The sequence below is a fragment of the Pleurodeles waltl genome, chromosome 12, assembly GCF_031143425.1.
Source record: "Pleurodeles waltl isolate 20211129_DDA chromosome 12, aPleWal1.hap1.20221129, whole genome shotgun sequence".
NCBI classification, from domain to species: Eukaryota; Metazoa; Chordata; class Amphibia; order Caudata; family Salamandridae; genus Pleurodeles; species Pleurodeles waltl.
Window position 1 is genome coordinate 594,683,034 of NC_090451.1, and position 20,376 is coordinate 594,703,409.

Sequence of the window (20,376 nt, forward strand, 5' to 3'; positions counted from 1 at the left end):
ACACAGCAGGTGCAGCACTCTGGGCACCATGCCCCCTCCAGAACCAGTGGGGAGATACATCCACTCACCCAGTCCTTGGCAGGATGAAGCACTCTGGGCACAAAGCCCCCTCCAGAACCAGTGGAGAAAAGCATCCACTAGAGAGACTGCGGCTGTGCACTCCCCAGGAGCAATTTGTGGGCAACCCACCCACTTGAGAGACTTGTGAGACTGTGGCTTTGCACTCCCCAGGAGCAATCTGTGGGCATGAGGCACACTCGTGGAGCAGTGGCGTCGTCCCATCATCCGGCTGAGGTGCCCACCCTCCCCTTCCCCCTTAGGTGCCTGTTTAATTTTGAACTGATTCCCCAGCAGTGTTCTCTCCGTTTAGAGGCAGGTATCATGTGTGGGCTTCGCCCATGCATTTTGGGACCACTGGTCCACGGACAATGATTGGAACACTATCCGAACGTGTGTAGTTGATGTACATATTTGTATATAATGATCTGTTACAGACCTGTTTCCATATCTGAATTTTTGATGATTACACTTGTTATAATCATTTCCTTTTGTCCTTACGTTCTTCCGGAGGGTTACTGGGTGTAAATGTAATGTTGCTGCATGTATTTGTGTGTATGGTGTTGTGGGTGAGGGTGGGGTGTTGCATGTTGCGTGTGTGTGTGCCACTCTCTTTTTCCTCCCCCCTCCCCTGTGTGCTAGGTGCAGTACTCACTGTGGTCGTCGCCGCCATCTTTGCTGCTCCTGGTAGAAATAGGAGGTAAACCAACATTGATAGCACCTGTAACCGGGGCTCCATGGTGCCCTGGTTCCTCGTAGAGTGTCGAGAGGTGAGTCGTTTTCGTTCCAAGTACTGTTTATGCTGTGCTTTTGATGGCGTTGGTACCGCCCCGGAAAAGGTGGCAGATTGATGCCTTGTAATACAGTACATTGTCCTCCGCCTGTCTGTTGGCGGTTACCGCCGCGGTGTTTGTTTTTACCGCCGTGGCAGTCGGAGTGTTAAAGTGGCTGTCTGTGTTGGCGGTTTCCGCCATGGTCGTAATTCCATTTTTTTTCCGCTGGCCTTCTGGCGGTATTACCACCGCTTTAACACCAACCGACAGGATTGTATTGAGGGCCTTAGTTTTTTAGTAATCTAGCAGGCTTAGTTTCCATGCCTCTTCTCCCCTTGGCCTGGTCAGGTCATTTTTTTATCTCTTTAAACTTAGCCTCCCCACTATATGCAGACCATCTCATTCCATAGTTCAACCGTTTAGGCGCTGACATAAAATTAACGCCAGTGATTAGATTGGTATTTTGAAAATCCGTAAACCTTTTCTCCTTGATACAAATGACATCAGGTTAGATTCATTCAATGACTGGATCATCAACTGCTTCAATACTTTACTACCCTTTAGCATGAAAATTGATTGGGAGTCGCCGGAAAGCGGACGTCCTGTGGTTTACTCCCCATCTGCAAATCCTTAAAAGGAAATGTAGATGTTTAGAAAGAAAATGGAGAAAATCCTACGATCCGGTTTTAAAGGAAGAATATAGGAAGGCTTTTAGATTTGACCACAGTGAAATAAAATCAGCCCAAAGTATCTATTATGCTGCTAGAATTGAACAGTCCTCCAACTCTTCCAAATAAATTTTTCAGTTACTGAAAGAAATCCTACAATCGCCCCCTGATGGTGAATCAGTCAAAGCCTCTTAAGACCACAGCAACAATCTAGCATTGTTTTTTCAACAAAACATTGTTGATATCTATTCGAGTTTTTCGAATAGTAAGCCACATTCGGAAGTTATGGCCGCTTCCCGCCACAATTGTGTTGCTTCCATTTCGCAATTTTCCCCTCTCTCACAGGATGAGGTTGCCTCCCTCCTTTCCTCTCTCAAATCAGGATCCCCGTTGGACCCTGCTCCTCCGTCGATACTGGCTCTTGGGGCCCCAGTCATCATCTCTGTTTTGACTGAACTGTTAAATCCCTCACTATCTAAGAGCACCATTCCCGATCAGTGGAAACATGCCATAGTCAAACCCCTGCTGAAAAAACCCAACCTGGATGCAACAATGCTTAAACATTTTAGACCTATATCACTATTACCTTTCCCTTTCCAAAATATTAGACAAACACATCAATGCTCAACTCTCGACATTTCTCGAGGATAACAACATCCTTCATCCTACCCAGAAGGGTTTTAGACCTCTACACAGCACTGAATCCGCCTTGATCGCCGTCATGGAAGAGGCCAGGAAGCGTATGGATCAGGGGTACGTGACGGCGATTGTACTCCTTGACCTTAGTGCTTCCTTCGATACAGTAGATCATTATTTGCTGTGTCAGAGGATGAAGGAGATTGGAGTCGAGGGAGGAACACTAAGCTGGCTCTCTTCGTTTCTGAAGGGCAGATCATTTCAGGTTCTTGACCGTTCCTATCTTTCCAGCAGGTTTAACTGTAGCTGTGGTGTGCCACAGTGGTCTTCCCTTGGCCCTACATTATTCAATATTTATATGACCTGGCCCCCCTGGCCAAGATAGTGGAGCCATTTGGACTTTTATTAGTTTCTTACGCAGATGACACCCAGTTAGTGGTTTCATTTTCCACAAACTCAGGTTCTGATGGACTTTAATTGTCTCTTTGTTTACAGGCAGTGTCAAGCTGTATGACTGAAAGCATGCTCCAGTTAAATGGAGGCAAGACTGATTTAGTGATATTGGGACAATGTCCCCGCCCAGGCATTATTTCCATGCTGCCCAGTTCCTGGGGGGCGCTGCCCTTGCCTAAGAATTATAGAAAAAATCTAGAAGTCTGGCTAGATCCCCAATTTACTCTGGAACATCAAGCGAAATAAATCTCTGCTACTTGCTTCGGTCTAATGAGGATTTTGAGGAAGGTTTTTGCAATACTCCTGTTCTTCGCAAAAAGACTCATTATCCAGGCTCTCATCATCTCCCGATTGGATTATGGCAATGGATTATTTCTTGGTTCCCCCAAATATGGTAAAAGGAAATTACAAGTGGTTCAAAATGCCGTGGCCCGCCTTCTCTTAGAAATACCTAGGCATGCCTCAGTTAAAACCGCCCTATCCTCACTTCATTGGCTCCCAGTGGAACAGCGCATAGTGTTTAAAACCCTTTGCTGTATCCATAGGTCACTACATAACAGAGGTCCTCCCCTTCTGAAGACCCTCACATCTTTTTATACACCTATTAGAGATCTTAGGTCTGGATCAGCAGCGCTGGCTATTATACCCAGAGTTAAAACATCTAGATAGGGAGATTCCACAATGGCTTATCTCTGAGCTAAATTGTAGAACTCCGTCCCCTGCAGCCTTTGGTTAACCAGTCATGAACTTAATTTCCGGAAAGCACTCAAAACCTGGCTGTTTTAGGATCTTCTGTTCTGCAACTATAGTTATAGAGATTTCTCCTTTAGTAGTGGGAGGCCTAAGGGTAGCCGTGCGCTATATAAGCATCTTAATATAACATAACATGTGCCAGCAACGTAGCCCTGCTAAGGAAACCAGCAGGAAACCGACATAGCAAAACACCTAAATGGTTTACAGCAGACCTACAAGAATCCAAATGCTCCTGCAAACGACTGGAAAAGAAATGGAGGAACAGCAAATCAACTGAAGACCGCACAGCCTACAAGAACGCAGTCACCATGCACCAACAGAACATCAGATCTGCCAAAAACCTGCCATTCACGAACACCTTAGCACCAGTTATCACAACAGCAAAGAGCTATTCACCATCGTCAAAGAGTTAACAAATTCACAAACCCCGGGACAGACACTTCATCCATCCCTCCTTCCCAAGACCTCTGTGATGACCTCGCCACCTTTTTCCACAGAAAAATCCAGGACATTTACGAAGGCTTCAGGTTCCAAAACCAGCCCGCACCGCTGCACAAACACTACCACGGACCCAGCACAACACCAGATCCTGAACTCCTGGACCCTCATCACCAAAGAGGACTCCCAAAGACTCATGAACTCCATCCACTCTGGAACACCCTTGGATCTGTGCCCTCATCATATCTTCAACCTGGCCGGCACCACCATAGCAGTTGAGCTCTGCCGAACTATCAACAGATCCTTCAAGACCGCCACCTTCCCATCTAGAAGCACGCCGAGACCAATCTCCTGCTCAAGAAACCCACTGCCGACCCAAGGGAGCTGAAGAACTACAGACCCATCTCTCTGCTCCCTTTCCCAGCCAAAGTAACAGAAACCACCAACTTACCGATTTCCTTGAGACGCACCAAATCCTAGACCCTTCCCAATCTGGATTCAGAAGCAACCGCAGCACCGAAACAGCACTCCTAGCAGGCGCCAACAACATACGCGCCATATTAGACCATGGAGGCAGAGCCACACTCATCCTTCCCGACCTCTCTGCTGCATTTGACACCTTCTCCCACCCCACCCCTTGCACCAGACTACACAACTTCAGCATCCAAGATAGAGCACTAGGATTGAATCAGGTCCTTCCTCACTGGAAGAACACAGAGTGTCAGACTACCACCGTTCACTTCAGAACCCAAAGACACATGCTACGGAGTGCCCCAAGTATCATCAATCAACCCAATGCTTTTCAACATCTACATGGCTCCTCTAGCCAAGATCATCAAACAATATGAGCTAAACATAGTCTTCCACACAGACAATACCCAACTGATCCTCTCCCTGTCCGATGACCCTGCAAAGATTACGAGAAATTTCCACAACGGGATGAGAGCAGTCGCCGCCTGGATGAAAGCCAGCTGCCTGAAACTCAACTCATACAAGATGGAAATCCTTATAATCTGCTCCACCCCTTCCACCTGGAACGACTCCTGGTGGCCTACCGCACTGGGAAATGCCCCCGCTCCCACGGACCACACATGCAATCTGGGCATCATCCTGGACTCCTCTCTGTCCATGACCTGCCAAGTCAACGCCATTTCATTGTCATGCTTCCACACCCTCCGACTCCTTTGAAAGATTTTTAGGTGGATCCCCACGGACACGAGGAAGACAGTCACCCACACACTCGTCCCTAGCAAACTGGACTATGGCAAAGCATCCTATGCCAGCATCACCAAGAAACTACAAACAATAATACAAAGAATCCAGAATGCAGCAGTCGACTCATCCTGGACCTCCACCTACACAGCCACATCTCCTCCCACCTCAGAGTCCTACACTGGTTCCCAGTCAACAAGTGCATCATATACAAACTCCTGATCCACACCTACAAGGCACTACACAACATAGGACCGGCATACCTCAACCAACGCCTCGCCTTCCACATACCCAACAGACTTCTCCGTTCTTCCCAGCTCGCCCTAGCAGTCATTCTCAAGATCTGCAAAAAAGCGCAGCAGAAGGAAAATTCTTCTCCTACCTCGCAGCATGGACATGGAACACACTACCTCTCAAACTCAGGCAAACTGCATCACTGAAGCAGTTAAGGAAGGACCTCAAGACCTGGCTCTTCGATTGAGCAGCACGCTTGCAAACTGTGCCTTGAGACCCTAAGGGTGATTAGCCACTCTTTAGAAATCACTGTTTTATTTAAACAGCCCGGCAGAGCCTGTGTTTCTGCTGGACAACTTACGAGGTTGCACACCACCAATGTGACCGTGGTGGCCCAACCACCACATCTCAGCAGGCAGAAACTGGGAGACATTCACCTGCAGGAATCCTTACATGTGTGGTGTCGCCAAGGAGCCCTTCACACATGTCCTGCTGCTGATCTTCGAAGGAGACCAACATCCATACTACCATGGATGCAACCAACTGAAAGTACACACACCTACCTGTGTCATAACTCTCAAGAACAAGTCATTGCCCCATCAGCCACATCATATGGGGTCACACTACGGGCACCAAGTACACTTGTTATTGTGTACCGCGTTGGAATCCTACCCAAAGAAGGACACATGCACATAGGGGTGTAGCTTTGCCAGTGATATGGGGTGGTGAGACCTTTAGCTTTTCCAACAATCAGGCTGGCATATTATGTTGAAATACGTTGTACAACAAGCAGGGTGCATGACAGGGGCCTAAGGGGCAGTGGAAAGGGAGGAATGTGGATTGATAGAAGTACTAAGAGAAAAACACAATATTTTGTAAAATAACCTATATTTTTGAAGACTACTTAAACAGAGAGGGAGAGAGTGTGTTTGCATTTTGTGCCTGTGTTCATGTAAAAACACATGGTGAAACCTAACAGACACATCACCATACCCGACTGAGAGCACCTGTACCCAAATATTTCATTTGAAAAATACATTTAATGGGGGCTGAAGCACCCCATTCATATGTATAGATGTTGCATGGAACACAAACACTACTCCCAATAAACAGCCCTGCTATGGACACACACAACACCCACATCACAACACAATGGAAGGACAATGGGATGCACAATAGTATGAGACACAAATATACAAAGATCACTATGCAAACAGTGCATGCACAATAGGGATGGGGCAACAGGAACACTCAAGGAAGGATGCTGCACTAGGACACATATCACTTTGCAGATGCCCAAGACAACATTAGCACTGGAAATGGCCCTACATGTATCTCAGGGACAAACAAAACTAGAGCCAAATTAAATGACTGTTCGCGCAATGTGGGAGTGCAAGTCAACAAAGCACATATATGTTCAACTACATGAGACACACCTCTACATGAAGTAGCTGCAAGTTACACAAAGCTAAATGGACACATGAACAGACAAGTGCAAACAAAACTCAAGCTGACACATCCTATAAACCCATAATCCGTATCAGGGGGACAAGGCTAACAACATACATGCTCACATTGGTCAACACAAGATGAAGTGCTTACCATACCAAAAAGTAGACAATGTCTTTACACCATCATTGCATTTACACCCACATATCCATACAGTCAACATATACCTTTGTCTCGGGGGACACCAGCACTGGCCACAAAGTCAGATACTGCAAACAACAGCAAATTGATGGGCAAGCAGGCTCAAACACACACAACTTTAGGCAGACAACACAAGTCACTCATGAACAACTATAAGATAGAAAAGGAATTGCAGGACAAATGTATACCCCAAAAAACACAACTGTTTGGGTTTATCAAATACAAAGGTTTGTAAGTCCAAGGCCATTGGCCAGTCCTTTTGATCCCACATAGGCACATCACTGTGCTTTAACGTGACTCCCAACTGCAAGGGAACTTCCACATGAAGGGGCATCAAGTGGGCAGGCAGGCACCTGGGATTATCGTGGGTTGGATTTGGGAGGGTGGTTTGGGTTTGGGAGGGGTGGGCTGCTTCTTGGGAGGGGTTTGCTTCTTCAGGGGAGGAGTATGTTGCTTGTATGGGGAGCAGGTGTGGCAGGGGAGGACTTGGAGGTGTAGGGATGGGTTTGGAGGTGTATGAGGGCCTCTTGGGTTTGGGGGGGTGGAGGGAACAAGGGAAAGGGTAAGGTCAAACAAAAAACTTTTTAAGTACACAGGGATGTTTAGAAGGATGTGGGGTTTTGGAGGTCGAGGGAGTGAGTGTCTACTGTGTTGGTGCGGATGTCGTGGTTGTTTGCATGTGGGAGGCATGCTTATGGGTGGTGGCTGTTGTGTGGGTGAGTGTGTGTTTGTGTGTCTTGGGGGGAGGTGGAGGTGCTGGGGGATTGATTGGTGGATGTCTGTATGCTTGTTTGCGTGGTGGCTGTGGGGTTGAGGGTGTGTCAATGACTGTTGTGGTGGTGCCTGTGGGTATGCTTGATGTGCTGTGTGTGCCGGTGGAGGTGATGGGGATGTCTGGGGAAGTAGTGACTGCTGTTGTGTCTGTGTATCTCTGTTTGCTTGCATGCCGGTGTGTTTTGTGGTGATTGTTTCTATGTGTGCTGCTCTTGTGTGTTGAGGTGGATGCGTGAGGGTCAGGCTGTGTGCTGGAGGTAGGTAGGAGAATGGGGTATTTGAATTGGGAAGAGGGGGATGGAGGGGGATGGAAGGTTGAGGGTGACTGGCTGTAATCAGTGTGGATGCCAGACTCTGAAAAAAATCTCTTTAAGACCAGACATCGCACCATGGATGCCTTCCAGGAATGCATTAGTCTTTTGGAGTTGGGTTGCAAATCCCTGGATTCCATTCACAATGGCTGGCTGACCCACAGCAAGGGCTGAGGTGCCTACGGCAAAGGAGACACCCACCCTCTTGGGAGAGCGGGCACGCTCAACTGGGTAGTGAGCAACAGGGAGGGTGGCGACCCAACTGGGGGTGGCGAACAAAATGGTACAGAAGGATGCCCCGATGGGTCTGCCACCACTAGGGAGTGTCCACTGGAGGAAGAATCCGATGATGTTGAGGATGTTCTTGTCTCCCCTGTGGCACTCCCATCACCCTCCAGGCCACTTGGTTCCCCTCTGTCATTGGTGTCTTGACCCAAGGTCCCATGGCCCTAGGCTTCCTCACTTGGCTTTGCCCTGTCTCCTTTGCTTCCCAGTGCTGATGCTGCAAAGACAAAGAGAAATACGGTCATCACATGTCCGTGATCACATTGAACAACAGCTTTGATTAGAAAATATTTCCATGATGTCAAGTAGGCCCCAGCAACAAGCTACAGCTAAGTGGCCCATACATGTGCCATATTATATGCATGCATGCCATTTGAACTGTCAACAGTTGCACACAGGAAAATCTGGATCTCACACAACTAAAATTGCATGGCTGAAGTTGGGCAATCACAGTAACCATTGAACTAGTGGGAGACTTCATCACCCTCAAAGCTGTGGCCCATGGACGAGAACTCAGTTACCTGTTGTCACACAATAGTGGGCCATTGTCAAAGGTATTCTCCCTGATCCCTCACAAGGGTATGCACACATATATTTGTCACATACATAATGACACAACGGCAAGAAATGATGCTCCAAAAACCTGCCATGTTGCTGACAAACGTACAATAGCCTGGAGAAGGTGATAGGGATATGCTCATGTCACACTGGTATCAGTTCCACAATTCACTCTTCACCAAATGATATTTGCCCCAGTGGTGTTATGGAAGCAGTACTAATATTGATCAGATAGGCCACACATGTGGGATGGAAATGGACACTGTAGACATCGTGTGCCACATGTCAAGGAGAGAAGTTTCTAAAATCCACAACACAATGAGTCCCCAAGCCCCAGGAAAATCACCACTAATGTCTGGCATAGCTTACAATTATGTACTTTGAGTGGATCAGAAGACACCATTAGTCCCTTTGATGTTGGAGAGGCCCAGACATTTAAAAGTACGTGTTTAAGGCCCACAACATGTTGCCAAATTGTAAGCTACACCTTGTCTTCTTCATAGTCATGCAGACCCAGATGTCTGTGGATGAATTGTTGTACCCAAGCACATGTGAGTTCAACATAACTGCTAGTCACTCCATGATGCATGCCAACAGTCAGCTAACAGGCCTTACCCATTACACATGTGCAGTGCAGTTTGCTACATGATGCCACATCATTGGCATTGGAATGCACATTGTAGCTCAACACTCTAGGCCTATCTGTCAGGTCCCACATTGCTACTGCAGTTGTACATTCTAAATTACATGCTATGACACATTCGAGTATGTGTGAGCCAAGAATCAATGGTAATGGTGACACACTCATGTCTGTTGCACCACAAGAAATGTAACCCCATTGGAATTCTCTTAGTCCACACACAGATTGCCGTGCACATATATGTGAGGGAATACAGTTATCATCCTTTCTACACAGGTAGACTATGCATGAAATAACAGCTTACAAATGTTTTGCTAAAGAGAAAGGGACACACGCTGGCATGTAGGCAAAAGGAATTTTGGCAACAGTGATGACATATCAATTATGTCAATGGGCAATCCCCACTTACCAAGGGAAAGTATTGATAAGGTAGCTGTACCCAAAGAACAATGTATGCTCTCTCACATGTATGATGGCCCTCTTCACATTACAGACTGTAGTGAGGCACCAGTACCCATCATATGCTGAAGGCAAGTAGTCTCTGGGTGGCACATGCCAATATACACAGTTACCCAGATACATGGCTAAGGACAGTGGTCCATCACTTCCTTATCTTTGGCCTGTAACAGTGAGGTGTAGTCATCTGTTGTATACAATTTGCACACACCAAAACAACAATCAGTACTTGATTCATCAATCGGCACAGCCACATGTTGTCCCTGGAGAGCAAGTTGTTTGTGGATTATACACAGTTTTGTCCTAGGTCCCTGGGCCAATAGGCAAGGCACATCAGTATGCACCACATGACATGTCTACACAAACAATCACTCATCCACTGTATAACACAGCTCAGCTCTAATCGTTAGGGGGAGATATCAGAGCCTAACACATTCACTTGGCAATGTGACAGGCAGGAATATGCCCTGTACTCAACCCCTTGTGGCTACTGTGCTGTCCTCAAATGCCCATCAAAGTGTGGATAGACCACCACCAGAATGGGGGCCATTAGGGGAGCCAAGGCCTGACAGGCACCTCGTCCTCTTTGGGAAGACATCCCCAGTTGGACCTCAGCGATTTTCATGACCCAGCATCTCAGGTCCTCCCACCTTTTCCTACAGTGGGTGCCCTGTCGGCTGTGGACCACCAGGGTCCGCACCTTCTTGGCAATGGCTTTTCATAGTCCCTTCTTTTGATGGGCGTTGATCTGCATGGGTGCAAAAGACAAATCAAGAGATTATATACACAAGTTTCATCACACGTCATGTCAGCAACACCAAGCTAGGACTTTCATGTTTGTCAGTACTCCCCAAGTGTGACACACACAAGCCAATAACTACAGGGACATGACTACAGGCAAATGTATTGGCATCTGCAGACCAACTCACTACCCTGTTCATTGCCCACAATGACTAAGCAAGCTTACTGACATCAGGTAGCCCATGCTCTCTCAACCTGTACTGTGATGTGAGCCACTATGAAACACTACACGCCTATGTGGCTCATGAAGGGCAAACTCCTTAGTCACGGATGGACAAACACATTCATACTGTGTGAGAATGACTCTCTGGATGCGGTCCCTACAGACAACTGCCAGAGTACAAATTTCAACATTATACATGGGTAGCAATGAAGGGGCTGGCATTGTGGGCACGGGAAGTGTCTTCCTTGTGCATGTCTGGACATGTGGCCTACCAAATGCAGACTCATGCCACTTCAGGGTTTGTGGTTCTGTGGCATGTACCTGTACCACAACACAGTCCTTTGGACGTGTGTCTGCCCTACAGAGATGGCATCCAAAAAACAAAGGGATGCATTGCACTGTTTCTGCTATGTAACCAAGCTACTGAGTCACATATCATAGCCTCACAGGAATCAACACACTGTCTGCAGTGTGGGACTGTCATTTCTGCAATTCGCCTGTACATGACAAATCTGAACTGTGTGAAGGTGACAACAGAGCTCTGGGAGTAATTGATGTGTCATGAGTCTGACACACATTGACACTGAAGCTAAATGCACATATGGACTACATTATTGATATGCCTCTGAACCCATTTCTAATCTAGTCAAAGAAATGAGGCACTCAGTGCAGGTTTTGTCACCAGAACTTCATATTGTCACCATGACAGGATCTGCTAGTGTACAGGGAGTGGGCACCTTGCCACGGTTTCATAGCCACAGTGACTCTACCACAGCCTAGACTAGGTCCCATACTGGAAAATACATTTGACAGTCCCTGGTCTCTGCAGGCTGAGAAGACTGAGCCTGCATGAATCTCCATCCCCATCACTTCCATGCATGGCAGTGCATCCAACAGCCATTTGGCATGTGGTGTGTGTAGCAACATTAAGGGTAGAATGACTCATAATATGCCTTCCCCACAACAGATTTATAAGGGCAGATGTGATTTAAAGATCTGTGACACTATATGCATTGCTCACATGACTCTCAAATTACTCCTTCAATATGCATACACAGCTCATGCTGCCATGCACATACATGATGTCTGACATTTACAGCATTCAAGAGGAAATAGATGGCAGTGGATGGCAGTAATGTCTCCTTACCTACTTATGTGTAATCAACACAAGAAGGATCTAGGACCCAAAATAACTTCACACAACACAATGTGACTGAACTTAACATATGACACTGGCCACTGAACTTAACATATGACAATGGCCACCAATTCCCTCACAATGTCAATCCCATTGATGCCACACAGACTGCTACAACAGGCACATGAGTAGTCTAACCAGCACATTTGGGCTCATTCCAGCCTGTGAGTATGGTAAAGGATAAAACATGTGCACATTAGGTACTAACCTGCTTCTCTGGAGAGTCATAGAGCTGTCCATCCAGGGATAGGACTCAAGGACTCATCCACCAGCCTCTCCAGCTCCTCTTGAGAAGGATGGGGTCCTATCACCTGCAGGAAGTGGCATGATTGCTCCCAGAGGTGGCACACAGCAGCTCAGGTCATGGAGGTGTTGCTGGCAGCAATGTCAGGAGTCAAGTGAGTCAATCTGCAGAACATGGCAGTCACATCCGCCATATATACTGTCGTCACCACTGGAGGACACAGACATTAGCCTGCGATCGACACTGACAACAACGTTAGCTTACGGCTCTGTCTGCCACAGTAGTAACCGCCGTGACAACTTCCGCTGGCAGTCGTGAGCGGTTCCTAATGTCCAGTGGAGTAGGTCAAGCAGGCGCCATTTTGACACCCTGGAATGCTGTACTAGACTATTTTCACTGCATCACACCCAAAAAACATGTCATGTTAGCTCACAAACAGCCAGATTTTGTATTGTCAAGTATGTCTTCTAGACAACAATCATTGTAGCATGTTGCAGGGCACAAATGGCATTTATCAGCAGTGCATAGTCCCCCATCCCCGACGGTCATTTTTGCACTTGCGGATGGTAGTCACATTTTGAGGGGCAATTGTGTTGCACAAAATGTAGTTTGGGCCGGTACCATTTTGTGGACACGTGTGTGAAACCCTGTGGGTCAAATGTGACTCTTGTGTAGTTGCCTGCCGGGATGAGTACTGAGTGCCATGTCTATGCAGTCTGAAATGCTATGTTACATGAAAAACCTGGCATGCATCATGTAAATTGCTGTGGACACAATGACTAATATTAAAAACCTCATGTCTTGTCACACATAGGTACCCAGGGAGAGGGAGGAGGTGACAACCTCCTGTCAACCATCCACTTCCAGACCTGCAGACCATGTAGCAATGCCACATTATCATATTTTACCGCCTAGAAAAGCAAATTATAGTGGACTTGTGTCATCAGTTGGAGCCAGATCTGATGCCAGCTATTAGTTATCCAACCAATATACCACCCATTGTACAAATCATGTCAGTGTTGCATTTCATGGCCACAGAGTCCTTCCAACATGCAGTGGCCCTGTCTGCTGATATATCGCAGCCTATGTTTAGTCTGGTGTTGCAGGGATGTCCTCACAGCAATGTTGAAACACATTGACACCTATATTCGGCTTCCCAGATGTGAGGATTTAGCCAATGTGAAGACTGACTTTTATGGTTTTGCCCACCTCTCACATGTGGTAGGAGCCATTGATGGCACACGTGTTGGCTTGGTGCCACTGCAAATTAACAAGTCTATTGGAACAGAAAAAACTTCCATTCCATCAATGTGCAAGTTGTCTGTTTGGCAGATCTCTACTTTTCACATGTATGGGCCTGTTATCTGGATCCAGTCCATAATTCCTTCATTATGGAGAACACCACCATACCCCAGCTGATGTCACAACTGTGACCAAAGAGGGACTGGCTGGTTGGTAAGTCATGTCTGCACTGATTCTGTGTATGCAATGTCAGGTGCTACACTCATGAAGTGAGGGACTCATTCTTGCAAATATGTCCCAGTCCTTGACTGGAGACTCCACATATCCAAACTGTCCTTCGTTGTTGACACCACTAAGGAACCCAACTACGCCAGGGGAAGCCATGTTAATGGGGAGCATGGAAGAACAAGGTGGGTCGTGGAGCAGGCTTTTGGGCTCCTGACGGCCAGATTTTGGTGTCTTGATCAGACAAGTGGAGCCCTCCTCTACTCACCAGGGAAAGTGTGTCAGATCACTGTGGTATGCTGCAGCATGCTCTACATCCTCGCCCTACGTAGGAACATCTCATACATCCCAGATGAGGGGAATCCTGAGATGCCACCGAGTGAGACTCCTAAGTTGCCAAGTAAGGATGATAGTGGTGAAGAGGAAGGAGCTGAGTTGCAGGAAGAGCTCATCAACAGCTACTTTCTATGTGTGTAAGTATGTCCTGTGATTTGATGACTGTGACTGTAGAATTAACTGTAGTTGTGAGAATGAGTGGAGTTTGTTGTTTAAGAAACAGCTAAGGGAACTGGCACTTATCAATGACCAGCCATAGGCAGCTTAATAAATTTGTGTTTGACGCATCCCCACCTTAAGGATGTTGCTTTGTTTGTGTTAGTTTCCCTGCAATGTAAGTGGTTTTCCAGTTACTTGCAAAATAATTTGTGTAATGGTATGATTCCAAGTCTATACTCCTTGTTTTGTCTTTGTACAGATACCTTCATCATGAAATCCTCATGTGGAGATTTCAGAGTTGTGACATTGGCTGGTCTGTGATGCTGTTAGGACATACGAAGGGGGCATGGATTGTTCCAGGTAATGTAGATCACAGAGTTTGGGTGTATGAGACCTGTGCCAAGACAGCTTTCACAGTGTCTTGGTGGAAGGTCAGAAGTGCCCAATGGACTTGTTTTGTGTGCTGTGGTGGGTCACTTGCATCAAGTGTGTCATCATGTGGGAATGACATGTGGTCAGAGATTTCAAACAGATAATTTGACCTTCACATTGGCTAAACACTTTTTGCATGGCAGGTATGTAGCTGTAGATGTGTTTCATCATTGCAGGCCACAGTGCCTGTGCCGCAACAATGACAAATGTGTGTGTCATACCACCAGATGCATGGTAATTGGGTTATGGTGAGCCTGTGATCAGGGACTGTTGTACAGCCATCTGTCTGTATCTTGGATTATGTGGTGTTGGATAACTTTGTTGTTATATGTAATAAAGTTCTAGCTGGTGACATCATCCACTTCCATGTTTGCCTATTCTACCTGTCAATGTCTGGCAAATCCCTTTCCTCCATGGTCTGGGGGCTGTACCTTGGGATATGTACTATGACTCAGTATGAGTTACACATTCTTGTTTCGAAACATCCGGACATATGGACAGCCTATGTGCTGTACTCTGGAATAAAACGTTTTTTGTGTGACCAGACACTTGTGCCAATGTGTTGGTGTGCGATGATTATAGTCCTGAGCACGACACTGTGTACCTGTGGAATATCCATCCTTGCACAAGTAGCTTGTGTCCTCATCATGTGGTTCACAAAGTCTTACATCTCTACATAGCACTTATTGGAAATGACGCAAGCAGACAAGTTAGTGATGGGTGGATTTATTACTATGCTGTTGCAAAACATACATTGTGGACAGACAAGAACATAAAAGTAAAGTGTAGTGGTCAGTCATGGTGAATGAAATCATCTGAGTAGATGCCACACCACTGGGAGTCTAAAGTCCAGAGTACTCCTACCATTGGAACAGGTAGGTGGTTCAGGATAAGTTAACAGACCTGGAGTCTTGGCTGGACATGTGTGGGAGGGGGAATAAGCAGCTACAGAGGCAGGGGTGTCTGGGCATGGTTGGCCCTCTAGCTGGGCCTCCCTTCCAGTGACTGGCACCAATGTTGATGTGCCTGGTGTTGCTTCTCCAAAGGAAGGGGTGTAGTATTGGTAAATAGCCCTGCTCAGGGTGGTGTTGATATCCCTCAGTACCCCTGCTAGGGAGGCCATATTGGTATTGTGGCCCTACCATCTTTTTAGCAGACGCAGCTGCTGGAATGTGAAGCTCATTGGCACTTGGGAGTATGGGCTGAGAATTCCATCTTGCCACCAGTGCAGGCAAAGCCATGGCTATCCGGGATATAGATTTTGCCATTTTGTGGCCTAGTTGATTTTGAGGCAGCCAGAGGCATGAGTTTGTTGTATATGTGACTGGAGTGATCATGTTATCCGTAGAGTGTGAATGTGTCTGCTGCCAATCCTATTCTGGTTATGCACCTTGAGGCCTTGGGGTCATTTTGTTGCACACTGGGTGAGCTGTCCTTCCTGTCCTCACTAGTTTAATATCAGGTTAGCATGTCAAGGTGGAGCTAGGTAGCCAGACACCTCTCCGAGTTGAGCATGATCTTTATTTTGCTCACTCACTGGTGAGTAAACTTCAACTGAGTGTTAGCAAGCACGTGTATTTTGACAAGTGACCACTGATCTGGTGATTGGAGTTACAGGACCTGCTAGGGGTTGCAGTCAGGTCACTCCCTATGCTCCCAAACACTTGACAAATGTTACCCTCCTGGGTGAGTGAACTTCAAATGAGATTTTAAAAACAGGGGTATTTTGGGAAGTGTCTCTGGGGAGGAGGCTCTCAGCTGAGGTTGGAGGGATAGAATGGGGAAGTTGTGTGTCCTTCTTACTTCGGCATGGATCCCAGCATGACCTCGCAAAAAAAAAGGGGGTTGATGTGGTGCGTGGTCCCCAAGAAGTGTTTCAAGTCTCAGGGGCGGGAAACAATCCCTAAGGTCCTATTTTACTAAAGATCACTTTATCCTTGGTGTTGGGCCCCCTGGTGTTGTGGCTTCGAATCCAGGTAGTGCTGGACAAAGGCTCCTGGTCACAGGCCCCCCAACTGAGATTGGTGACCTTACGGACTCTGTGTATAGCTCTGAAGAGATTGGATCCAGCCTAAATCCATCTGATGTAGGTCCCACAAGGATGGTCAATGGTGTGCCAACTCCTCATTATAGTGAGGGGTCCAGAATGGGTCAGCAAAAACAGGATTGGCAACAATTGACTGCACGCAGGCTGCTGGTACTGCTGTCATGGAATATTGCGGGTCTTGTTGCCAAACTCAACATCCCTGAATGGACTAGGCATATAGGGCCAGATGTAGGAAGCCGTTTGCATGGTGCAAACTGCGAAAATCACAGTTTGCGCCATGCAAACGGCCTAACGTGATGCACATTCACAAATTGCGAGTCAGTACCGACTCGCAATTTGTGAATGCGACTCGCAAATAGGAAGGGGTGTTCCCTTCCTATTTGCGACTCGCATCGCAATTCAGAATTGCTTTGTGACCACGAATGCGGTCGCAAAGCAACTCACAGTTACCACCAGTGTCACACTGGTGGTAACTCATTCACAAAAGGGAAGGGGTCCCCAGGGGACCCCTTCCCTTTGTGAATGTTGCCCAGAATGTTTTTTCAGAGCAGGCAGTGGACCAATGGACGACTACCTCCACTGAAAAAACGAAACCAAATGGTTTCTGTATTTTTTTCATTTTGCAACTCGTTTTCCTTTAAGGAAAACGGGCTGCAAAATTTTTTTAAAACCTGCTTTATTTAAAAAGCAGTCACAGACATCGAGGTATGCTGACTTCAGCAGGCCACCATCCCTGTGAGTGCAGGGACTCGCTATGGGGTTCCAAAATGCGACCCACCTCATTAATATTGATGAGGTGGGTTTTTGCGACCCCATAGCGAGTCGCAGACGGTGTCTGAGACACCGTTCTGCATCCGAGATTGCGACTCGGAAATTGCGAGTCGAACAGACTCGCAATTTCCGAGCCGCAATCTTGGAGTTTGCTACATGTGGCCCATAGATTCTTGTGCAGTATGTCTATTCCAGGAAACTTGGCCAGTTCAACCACAGCATCATCTCTGGTTTGTTAACTTTAGTAAGGAGGCAATCTCAAGTGGCAGGGGTCGTCCATCTTGGGGGTTAACCATATGGGTCCACACAAGCCTTTGATGTAAAGTCAGTAAGCCATTGGTCCCCTCTCCAGATATTTTGTGTGTTTGTTTGTGTACTGGGCCTGATATGACATATTTGTATAATGTATATTGAAGAACAGGGGGGAATGGAAAATAATGCACTTCAATAGAAGTATTGAACTCTCATATGTCAAATGCACCTGGGGGGTGCTGAACTTTGTGGGTGGGGATTTTAATTGCCAGTATGAACCCTTGGATGATAATGTGGTAGCCCTAACTCATGAAATGGATACTGTTTGGAGCATACCCCAGTTGACATTGGCGCCAGTTGAGAAATGGTCCACACTAGCCCTGCAAATTAATGCCTTTATAATGAAGCAAGGGCTATGGGCATGCAATGAAAGAACAATGACTGACAAAGATGGGAACCATACTTTTTATTGGGCTCCCGGTACAAGCTTAATTAATTATATTCTAGTGAACATCAAGGTCTGGTCATCAGTGGTGGACATGGCTGTTATCACACGTTTGGATAGTGATCACAATGCTTTGAGCATTGAGGTGGATCTTCGTATTATGGGGCGGGAAGGTAGTGTCAGAGAACCTTCAGCAACCACTCTATGTTTATCTAGTAATAAGCACAAAGTAAAATGGCCCACTGTTTTGGGTTCTCCGAAGATAATGGCGGCCATTTATGGTGAGGTCACTTCAAGCCTTGATGCCCTTTTGAGAGGACAGGAGGACTGTGCTCGGACCCTTAGTGGGGAATGGATTAGCTCTATTCACAACCATCTATTTAGGGGACTGAAGGATATTTTCTTTATGGCTGTCTCTGGATCGGTGTGCAGGAGCACTCCAGCCTTATGGTATAACAGAGCATGCAGGGATTCTAGGACTGTCCTAGCTACTGCTATAAAAGCACAGGATCGAGCTGAAATCCAAGACTGGAGGGCCAGCTATAAGAAATCCACTCTAGTTGCAAAAAATAATAGGATACAGCGAGATGGGAGAAGATGCTTATAGCCACCAGGGCTGGGGATGTTCATGGGTTTTGAAATCTTGTTTTGACAGAAAGTAGAGATTGTGTCTCCCATTTGGGAACTTACGTTCTGGCAGCTGATTGGGTAGTGCATTTCTCCACAGTATATGCTGATAGGGAGGGTATTGTCCACCAGAGAACCTGAATTGGTGGGAAGTAAGTTTGAAGAGTAGTGAGCTTGGTAATTCTGAGACTATCAATGGCTCCCCTATCACTGAGGGTGAAGTTAGAGCTGCTATTGTTAAAATTAGACTCAGTAAAGCTCCGGGGCTGGATAAAGTCCCAGGACATTTATATCTAAGTGAGCCAGACAATCTTAAGGCCTCATATTTTCTGGTAGTTTTTAATAACATCTTTGCAGGTGGACCCATTCCCCCTTTCTGGGCAGAGGCCGAAATTATTCCTATTTATAAGAAGGGCTGTAGGAAGGATCCCCGGAACTATAGGCCTATGAGCTTAATTTACTGTTAACAAAAGTTATTTAGCTCAATTCTTCTTTATCACTTGCAAGCGTGGATGGCGTATAATGATGTGCTGCCAAATTTACAAGCAGGGATCCGAGTGGAGTACGTACAGTGGACCAGGTCTTTAGACGTATGTTGATTTATTGGAAAACTGTGGTCTTGGGGGGTGGCCGACTATATGTGGCTTTTGTTGATTTAGGCTCCACATTTGACTTGGTTCCCCACCCCAAGTTATGGCAGGTCCTTGTGGAAATGGGAGTTCCGCCAGACTTGTTGGCTATTATTGCCAGGCTGCATAGTAACAATTATGACCAAGTGCGGCACGGCTCGTCAGGAGAGATGACTGACCCTTTCCCAGTGGACTGAGGAGTTAGGCAGGGCTGTGTTTTGGCTCCCACTCTTTTTTCCCTATATGTCAATGGGCTTGTTGATTATCTGAATCTTTGCAATGGTGGCGTTCCGAGGTTGGCCAACCTTAAAATTCCTGCATTATTTGTGGATGACACCCTTTTAATATCTAAGCCTATGGGACTGCAAAACATCTTAGTTCACTTTGAGAGTTTATGTGCACCGGAGGGCATAGAAAGTAATGCAGAGAAAAACAAATAAATGATACTGAACCCATACTGGACATCTAGATTGAGCCCCCAACTTGCTGGGGTTCTCTTAAAAAGGGTTCATGTGTTTGATGTCTTGGGTCTAACCTTGACAGAGAACTTAGATTGGAAGGCTCATATTGAAAAGAGAAGGTTGAAAATGGTGTGGTGTGTGGGGCAATCCTGGGAGCTCACCAAGCCTCTTCTTTCTGCCCTCTAGATCCCCTATAAAAAATTTATACATTGCAGGATCTGGGGACTGCCCATTAAGGGGCTGAACTATGAGGGCACTAGGATGTGAGCAAACTTGTCATTGTAGAGAATTGCTTTCTGCGCCAGCTAGTGGGCCTTCCCATTAGTACCCCTCTAATACCACTTAGGCTTGATCTGGGTATGAAACCTATTAAAGATGGAGTGGGGATTTATTATTCTGATAAAGACTTTGGACAACTCCTGAGCTATCCCCATACTGGGAATCTG